Source organism: Leptidea sinapis, chromosome 26, assembly GCF_905404315.1.
Source record: "Leptidea sinapis chromosome 26, ilLepSina1.1, whole genome shotgun sequence".
NCBI lineage: Eukaryota > Metazoa > Arthropoda > Insecta > Lepidoptera > Pieridae > Leptidea > Leptidea sinapis.
Window position 1 is genome coordinate 11,116,081 of NC_066290.1, and position 8,693 is coordinate 11,124,773.

Consider the following 8,693-nt stretch of genomic DNA (forward strand, 5'->3'; position numbering starts at 1 on the left):
TTCATTTGTCACTTGTTTTTGTGAATTGGCGGCAAATCTAAAACTTGTTACACGCGAAAATTGACGTAACGCGAGAAAATTTTCGGTCAATGATTTATTATGACTTTCGTTGTGGGCTTACTCAACAACAAAGCTATGATAGGCTGCGATTAGCATTTCATAATGAAGCCGCATTTCGTGCCACTATTTACAATTGGTTTAACGAGTTTAACCGTGGTCGTAGCAATCTCAATGATAATCCGCGCGGGGGACGTCCTTTAACAACAACTACTGAAGATAACATCAGTGCTGTGCGACGCATGATAGAGGAAAATAAGAGAGTGACCTTTCAGCAGATACGGGCAATCCTAGGCATTGGTATGAGTCAAGTTCAAAAAATATTGCACGAACATTTAGGCGTCAGGAAGCTTTGTACCAGATGGATTCCCCATACTTTAGCCGACGACAAGACAAACCTTCGCATGGACTGGTGTCACCAAATATTAGATAAGTTCAACGGTGGTGACTCAAATGCTGTATTTGACATCGTCACAGGTGATGAAAGGTGGATATATTGCACCGTACCCGGAACCAAAAGACAATCAGCTCAGTGGGTGTTTCCTTTCGAGAATCGGCCAACTAATGTAAAGAAAGGAAGAAGTCAAGGAAAAAAGATGATTGCCTCATTCTTTGGTCGGGAAGGTCATTTCGCGACAGTTGTGCTAGAAGATAGAAGGACAGTTACTGCAGACTGGTATGTCAATCGCTGTTTGCCTGCTGTCTTGGAAAAAATTGGACATCAGCGGCCTCGAAGGAGGATCATAGACATAGACATAGACATAGACATAGACATATTTTATTTCACATCATCATCACACAATTTAATTTACAAAGTTTTATTATACACCTTAAAGTAAAACATAACAATATCGCTTAAAGTTAAATAATATTTGTGAACATAATTATATATTTTACAATAGAATCGATAATGATGCGAAAATGGTCACCGCTCAGCGTATGCTGTAGCAAATGCTACAGCGCTGGTTTTCAGCGTAGCCCATTACGAGACAAACTCGCGCTGTGGTTTAGAAACGTTTTAAAATTTTTAATTACTTACAGCATAACACATACTTACTTAAAACTGAAAACCTACCCAAATACCTTATACGTAGAAAAACCAACATTAAAGAATAAAGAAAGACAAAAATTACCAATATAAAAGATACAAAATATGCAAAACTTGATAAAAAAATATAGTACACAACAAAAAATACAAACGCTGCGATCACAATATAAAATTAAAATAAAATAAAATAAAGCCAGTTCAGAAAGTATATATATTCAGTTTACCTAAGATAAGTGGGGACTATTTTGCCACCTATTTGTAAATCTTTTTGATAGTTTACTAAATAGTTTTTGTATTTTAATTTAAAACTATATATGGAGCAACTATTCCTAACTGGTGGTGGTATATTGTTCCAACACTTAGTGGCAGCGTAACGGAAACTACCACGAAAGGCAGAAGTGCGGTGAGGAGGAATAGTAATTGGAATACTTCCTGTTCTGATAGGATACCTTGTTTCTGAGGCATGGCGCCATTTCAGTTTTTCGTACAGATATTCCGGGCGACCTTTGCGTATTATACCGAATAAAAGAGTGGCCAAATGAAGCTCCCTACGTAACGTCATCTTAAGTATACCGGCGTTGTTTAGGTGTGGAGTGATATGAGTTCGAGGCGGTAAGATAAAGCAGAATCGAGCACAGGCGTTTTGGACCCTTTGAACGATTCGTTCAGTACGCGCAAGCAACCGCGAACCATATACTGTATCACCGTAATTAAACAAAGATAGGATTATCGAGTCACATAGTGTAATGCGATGATCTATACTTAAGAAGTCTCGAATACGATATAATATTTTGAGCCGGTAAAAAGCTCTCCGACTCAATTCGAGCACATGTTTCTCAAAATTTAAGCCATCGTCCATTAACACTCCTAGATTACGTGCTTCGGTTACCCGTTCTAATTGTATACCTATAACATTTACATTAGGCTGCGATGAAACAATTTTATCTATTTGAAGTTTAGACCCCAAAATCATGTATTTTGTTTTACATGGGTTTAATACTAAAGTATTAGCCTTAGACCACATATGAATGCGCTTCAGATCGCTATTCAATTTATTTACTGCGTCGGTAGTATTTTCTGGTCGAAATGAGATGTATAGTTGTATGTCATCTGCATACATGTGAAAATTACAATGCTTTATGATGTTCGATACGTCGGCAGTATATAGAATGAAAAGCAAAGGTCCCAAAATTGAGCCCTGTGGGATTCCTCTGCTTAATTGTACTGGCTCTGACAGCAATAGGTATCCACTATCATCTCGAAGCTGAACACGCTGGTTACGGCCACTGAGGTAGCTTGAGAACCATTTCACTGTGTCAGGTACAGCACTCACGATGTCCCTCTCCTCTAGCTCGACGCCTAGTTTTTTAGAGACGAGGCACACAAGATGCATTGGGTTTTCGCCATTAGCCTCCGAGAGGCCCGTGATTTCCACATCTGTGAGTAAAAGTTCCTGCTCGCGGTCATTCAAATCAAATTTGAGCCTCTCGACCGTATCGACAAGACCAGTTACGTCGTTTGATGCATATTTGTTCTCCAGCACAGATACCTTATTTTCTATGCACTCCACACGTTTTGTAAGACCGTCCACAGATGTTAACAACCGTTCCATTTGAGCATTAAAGTTGACAAACTGCTGACGTATATCAGACATTTCTGTCCTAAAAAGGCGTAGTTCCCGAACTATTTCGTTTTCAGGTATGGGCACATGCAGTTTTTGATCTGTGTCTGTTTGGTCTATCACTGAGCAGTCCACCTGGAGTGCGCTCTTAACGGGAGTATCGGTGTTATCGCTGCGGGGTCTTTTAGCAACACATAATGGACATCGCCAGCTAGGTGGTATGGTTGCAGATTTTGGTATTTTTAAACAGGGTCTGTCATATATACCATTGCATCCCACACATGCAATTCGTTCCCCAGTTGCCACAAATCTACCGCAACTGCTGCACTTCATAATTATTTTGTAAGCGAACTACGAACTAATTAATTAATTTAACTAACTCGAAACGAATTAACACAAATCCGTAAGCCTCTTTAATAGAAACCGGTTACTGCCTGGTTTTGCTGTGGCTGTTCAACGTGTTCAACAAATAGTTTTTAGTATTTAAACGAATAGTATTTTCACTGTTTTTAAAAAGAAGTCACACTTCACTCACTTCAAAATACTTTAGGATGTAACTAAATTATTTATTATCTTTCGAAAATAACATTAAATGAAATCAGTTTACTGATTAATAAAGAAAACAAAACACACGTCCGTCCACAAAGCGAGTCTGTCGCGTCTCCCCACCTTCACTACGAAAATGCTTCAGCGCACTCCGCAAAACGGGCTGTTGAATATTTAACTATGACAGGTGTCAAGATGTCATGAGTCATCCGCCATACAGTCCTCATATGGCGCCGTGTGACTTTTATTTATTCCCAAGAACTAAAGATAAAATTCGAGGTATTCGCTTAACGAGCCCTGAAGATGCGGTTAAAGCGTACGAAAATGCCATAGAAGAGACCCCTAAGGAAGAATGGGCCCACTGCTTTTCTCAGTGGTTCCATCGAATGCGATGATGTGTAGAGAGGAACGGAGATTACTTCGAAAAACAATAAATGTATTGGCATCTTTCCACATTAAGCCGTTTTTCATTTTCTAAATATTTTCAGTGTTACCTAGGTATTAATTAAAACAGATTGACATCATAATAGGTTAGTTTAAATAAACGCATTAATTAAAATTCTTAAAGAATATATATCTATATTTTTATTTTATTTAAGTACATTTGTTACGACTATTCGGCGAAATATTTGTATATCAAATATTTTACATTTAAAGTAGATCTTACATGATAACATCATGATAATTATATCATCGAATCATTAATTATCATAACTGAAACTACAAAAATAGTTAAGAGAAAATAAATCATAATAACTTAAAAAAAATTATGGATAATAAAAAAAATATTAGGTTAGGTTAAAAATTGTCTATTTGGCGAGAAATGCGCTATGTATACTCTCCATATTAAATTAAACATTTAATTATGTGCATTGCTCATATAATTTTGTATGAACTATATTGATAATTCAATATTTAATAAATACAAAGCACACGTTTATATATACAATACATGCCATATTAATGTATGAATTGTAACTTAGTGCCCACGTGCTTATCAGATTTTCCGGCACTATTATTTACACCTCTTTCATCCATAATATATAGAATTTTAACTTAATGAGAGTATAATATTAAATCAATTTCAATAATATAGTAAAGCTTCAAAATACAAGAAAGTGAAAGGTGTGCGAGAAATGATACGCACCAAAAACGTTACAATGCCATAGTAGGTATATCTCCATATTATTTTCTCATACCGGGCGACTTATATGAAAATCGATTCTTAAGGAGTAAACTCCAATAAACTCCAAAAATTTATAGATATTAAAAGATATTAAAAAATATAATAACTTCATAGTTAATAGTGATTTTTTTTATGGTCAGGTACCTAATTATTAAAAATCTGTGATCAGCGCCATCTATCGAAAACCGTTATGTTGTATTACTCGACAGATTCAGTGTTCGATTTGGAAATATGAAATGTAAGAAAGTTTAGGAAAATAACGTACATTAGCCACCACACTTCTTATTGCAAAATAAAATAATTTTCAAAAGTAACGCTAGGTGGCTGACAGGAAAATACAATGCTAATTGTTGCCTTATTTGTAAGCAGACAAAGTCTGTTTTTATTTAAATGAGAAAACCGTTACTATCAAATTTGATGAGTTGCTTTTACTCGCCATATTTTTCTCATACCGGGCGCCTTATATGAAAATCGATTCTTAAGGAGTAAACTCCAATAAACTCCAAAGTGTTTCTGAATGAGCCATATATTATGTTTTTAGGCCATCCAACACCCCGTTGCGGTTGAAATTTCATAAAATCTGTTTTTAGCTGACCTCTACTCAAATTTTCATTCATTCCAGATTTCAAGTTTCTGGGCCTTAGCTTTATCCATTAAAGACATGAGGCATTTTTGAGAATTTTTCGACCTCCCATCGAAAGAGTGCGTGCTACTATTGATGACTGGCCTCAACGTATATAGGACTGCATTGCAGCCAATGAAGACCACTTCGAATGAGATTTTTATATTTTAAATTGTTTTATATTATTCGTATTAAACTAACACACTGTAAAAATAATAAATGTTATTCTCAATAGAAAATTATATTTTTCTTTGTTTCAGTATTTATGACAAGTCTAGGTACTTATTAAGCTAGACAATAATATTTGGATGGGTAAAACTGAAATCTCGTGAGTTCGTGTCACCGGAATGCATAGGTACCTACAGTGAAAAGTTCAATGTGTATATAATATGTACTGGGCATTGTTGAAATAGTGTTTTTGTTTGATTATTATTTCTATTGTTTAATTGTAGAATTATTGTGCAGTATAATAGTGAGTAATAAATAAATATACTAAGATAAAAAAGATATTTTAGATCCTCGTATTTATTTTGGGGTATGCATATATCGTATGATCTTGTATTATATAAAATTACTAGCTGACCCAGCAAACGTCCTATTGCCATATAACATATTTAAAAAAAGAGTGTGTGTACTTATGTACACACACGTATGGAAAAATAAATAAAATTTTAACAAATAGTTAAGATCAAAGATAGTAAACTATAAACACTCAGCATTTAAGGTTAATATAAACAAGTATAGAAAATTCATTATTTTTTTTATTTAAACATAAAATTTGTTAATATACGGGTACTTACCAGAAATAAAACAAAACGAAAAAAAAAATTTTTTAGATAATAATGTAATATTTTTTACTATGACGATATAAATAATGTGCATGTATATAACGATGTAAATAAATTATACATACCGACAATTAACCTTAAATCTATAAATGCACTCAAAACAGTTTATTCAAATCAGTTTTATTACTAATATTCAATATATATATACATATATACTAATAAATTATTAGTAAATGCTATCACCGTCGTATATGAAATTGGTTTAATAAAAACACCAAAATAATATTTATTTATTCACACTGTTTAATTGTACTGTTACGAAACACGTGTTCTAAATATAAAAATACTGGAATATACAACTTGAACATAGTTATTGATTTTCATGTCACCTAGAACTAACTTCACGATGTAGAATTCAGGTGTCGGTGTGCGCGCGCATCGTAAAAATTCACTCTCATCATGTTTCTCCATCGCGCCAAAAGAAGTATAACTTCAAAAATCAATTATTAAATTTTTGACGCAACCGATTCTCAGACCTACCAAATATATCGTACTACAATTATTACAATAATCGATTGCCTTCTTGCAACCCTATATCGGTTTGGTGGATGGAACAGAAAAATATAAAAATCGTGATACAAAAATAGTTGTAGATCGTAGAAGGAAAATTTAAATTTGTATGTATTTTTCAATGCTGAATCATAATAAATTGTCAAAAACATAAAAAAAAATTGGTGTGGACTACCCTTAATATTTAGGGGGATGAAAAATAGATAGTAGCCGATTCTCAGACCTACTGAATATGCATATAAAATTTGGTAAAAATCAGTAAAGCCGTTTCGGAGGAGTAAGGTAACTAACATTGTGACACAAGAATATTATATTTTATATATTATAAGATGTTAAAATAAAAATCTACTAGTAATTGAATTTCTAAATAAAACACTTATTTTGAATAAGTACAATGATCAAAAATTCAGTACCTACTACAAAATATAAACTATGCCAAGTGAAAATGAATACGACATTTTCACTGCCATTTGGGACCATATTGTAAAAGAGACCAACAGGTACGCGGAAGATGAGGTGTCGAAGAGAATGGACAGAGGCAGCCTTGGCCCATGGAGCCATCTTAATTTTTGGAAAGAGACAACAAAAGACGAAATGTACACGTTGTTTGCAATAATTTTAACGATGGGTATCGTTATAAAAATACAATAGCAGGTTACTGGTCAACAGCTGGAGACATTTTTTCAACGCCCGGTTTCCGTGCACACATGTCCCTAAAGCGATTTCAACTTTTGACTTCTTGCCTACATTTCAATAATAATAGGTGCACATGTACATGGTGCACAGGTACATGCGTGCACATGAACGTAGCGCACCACAATCCAAACTTTTTAAACCAGAGCCTATAATCCACCATTTAAATTCAAAATTTCAATCCATGTACTCTATGAATCAAAATATTTCGCTTGATGAGTCTTTGTTTTAATGTAAAAGGTTGGCTCAGTATCAACCAATTATTTGGAAACAAAGCTGCCAGAATTGGGGTTAAAACGTACGATGTTTGCGAATCGCAAAGTGGCTACCTTTGGCGATTTTCTGTCCATGCCTACAAAAGGGTTATACCCCAAACCGGATCGTCACTTGATGCGTCGACACCTTCCATCGTGCTTGAGCTCATCCGTGGGCTCGAAGGAAAGGGGTATACTGTCTGGATGGACAGCTTCTATAATTTCCCAGCTCTGCCTCGATATTTGAAAGCGCATGGCTTTGACGTGGTAGGCACTCTACGCACAAACCGCCAGTTTGTACCTAGTCAATTGACCGAATTGACCAAGGTCAATATGCGACCTGTTCAAATTGCTGGTTTCTGGTGACGTAAACATCTTGGTATGGCGCGATGAAAATAGAATCGCCACCATTTCTACTTACCACGGAAATGAAACCAGCATAATACAAGGTAAAGTTAAGCCATGCGTAGTTCTGGATTATAACATAATGATGGGGGGTGTTGACAAAAAAGATCAGATGTTGGCCATGTTTCCGATAAAACGGAAACGAACCCAGGCATGGTACAAAAAGCTTCTTCGCAGACTACTGAACGTCTCTGTCCTTAATTCCTACATCATAGCTTCGAAATTGTCCCCTTCCAAGTCAATTCAACATCGTAGTTTCCGTATAAACCTTATTAATTCCCGCTTTAGCCGACACAGTAGACCTCCAAACCTTACTCCTCGTCCAGTAGTATCTTCCAACCAATTTTTGGCAAAAACGCAACACCTTATGGAGCATCCGGTTGGCACCAAGAAAAGTCGGCTGCGACGGAGGTGTTGCGTTTGCAAAAAGTTGACACATTTTTACTGTGCAGGCTGCGAAAAGACAGTTTGTATTTCAACTTGTTTTGTTTCCCCTCACAGCTAATTTTATTTTTTATACATTTGTCTATCTAATATTTATAACATACGACTTAGGGACCTTCAAGAAAAGAGCATACTCCCATCTCTTGACACCTGTGAGATACGACTTAGGGACCTTCAAGAAAAGATCATACTCCTCCCTATCTCTTAGACCTCCCATGATTATTCTGTAGCAATCACAATGACAGTACAATGTTATATTTTAATTTATTAATAATTTTATTTTTTATACATATTGTGTCTATCTTTTAATTGAACAAAAAATCTTTTATTATACTGTCCCAGCCACTGTTCAGGCATAAATGTTTTATTAAATTGGTGTTTACCGTTTTATGTAAAGTAAATAAAATTAAAAAAAGCGCAAAGACAATAATGCTGGAATAATTTCTTGCGCCACTTCTT